The sequence below is a fragment of the Sinocyclocheilus rhinocerous genome, unplaced genomic scaffold (genome assembly GCF_001515625.1).
Source record: "Sinocyclocheilus rhinocerous isolate Xijiao unplaced genomic scaffold, SAMN03320098_v1.1 scaffold375, whole genome shotgun sequence".
Lineage (NCBI taxonomy): Eukaryota > Metazoa > Chordata > Actinopteri > Cypriniformes > Cyprinidae > Sinocyclocheilus > Sinocyclocheilus rhinocerous.
The window spans coordinates 475360-477121 of NW_015630043.1; positions in this window are offsets into that span (position 1 = coordinate 475360).

A 1762-nucleotide genomic window follows, 5' to 3' on the forward strand; every position below is an offset into this window, starting at 1 on the left:
GTGTGTGTGTGTAATATAAAATGTTAACAAAATATTTTGATTATTAGATTTACAATATAAATATATAGTCAAAAAATACGAAATAGGTGTGCAATCCAAAAGAAAATATTGAATTTATATTATATACAATCTAAATATATAAAAAATAGATATAAATAGTTCGAGAGATAGTATAATAGAACAACAGATAGAACGAAAGAACAAAGACAGACAGATAGAACGATAGAGCGATAGATAAAACAATAGAGCGATAGATAGAACGATAGAGCGATGGATGAATGGATGGATAGACCCATACAAACATATTTATTTTTTATATTTCCTATAAAATATTAAATAAATATTTTGATTATTAGATTTGTAATATAAATATATAGTCAAAAATACTTTAAAAGGTCTGCACTCTATATATATATATTTATTTATTTTATACCTATATTATTATATGTTTATTACATGTTTCCTAACCGTGACCCTAATCTGAAAATTAGGCACAATATGATATAATTCTCACCTAATTAAACCCCTAGTGCTTAAGCATTATATAAACACAGTGTCCACCGGGTAATGTGATATTCAGTATGTTAACAAATGCCCTCTGTTCTAATTTTCTCAAACAACAGACCAGGCTTTTGCAACACATTACTGAATTGCACCCCTAAAGCCTCTCCACCCCCCACGAGCCCAGGTGAGGCGATTCATTCAGCCCCCGGGGAACTTTCAAACTTAGTATCAAGGTTGTTTTCTCTTTAATTTGTGAAGAAACACAGTAACTCTGCGAGAGAACGGACAAAGCCAAGGCTCTGAAGCAATTTCTGTCGCATTAGTGCATCAGCGTGGTGCAGCACAAATTGTTGCGTTTAACCCTGAAGTGCTGTTCTACACAACCTGAATCTGTCCATTCATATTTAAACTCCCGCAGTGCATCGCTCAATGATTGAGTTGTAGTGCTGGCAGAGGAGGCAGAATGGGAGGAGCTGAATAGATTGCTATAGACCTCGCTCCTCCGAGAGTGTGCTCATTTCAAAGAACATCTCATTTCAAATTTGTCAGATTGTCATCTGTGGTGGCATGAGAGAGACGGAGGAGACGAAGACGGTACCTGCTGGGGCCCAGATTAAAAGCATGACAGATAAGCGTGTGCTTAAACAGAGTTCTCGCCGAGAGATGTGCCGCATCCCGGTTCAGCAGGTCAGTGAAAGTACAGTGGCAACCTCTCTAACAAGAGCAAAACACTTCTTTTCCTGATGATGTATTGATGTGTCTCGTGACTGAGGCCACAGTCCAGTCGCTAACTGCTCGCAACAGTCATTTGAGGGGAACTCGAGTGACTCGTTTTCCAAATGACGCTCTCTAACCTGTGAGACTTTAATTAGGGATGAGTATGAGGATGAATTGTCATCAATGATTGATTGGAAAACTTCAAAACTTTTCACACTGATCAAAATGTATTGCTGTTTTTATTCTGTGATTGGATACGGTGACATTTTTTAACAGTACACTTGTCTAACTCATCAGACAGCATCAATAATGTAGGTTTTATTTTCTATATTAAAGGGGTCATATGATGCGATTTCAAGTTTTCCTTTCTCTTAGGAGTGTTACAAGCTGTTCATGAATACATCAACGTCATATGACCCATTTAAAGGGACAATTCTACCAAAAATCTAGCGTAGCGTTAGTTCTGGCAGGTCACGTTTGTCAAGCTCGCATCAGCTGACTCTCAGCTGATCCCCATCTACCTATGGGAATACGACACCTA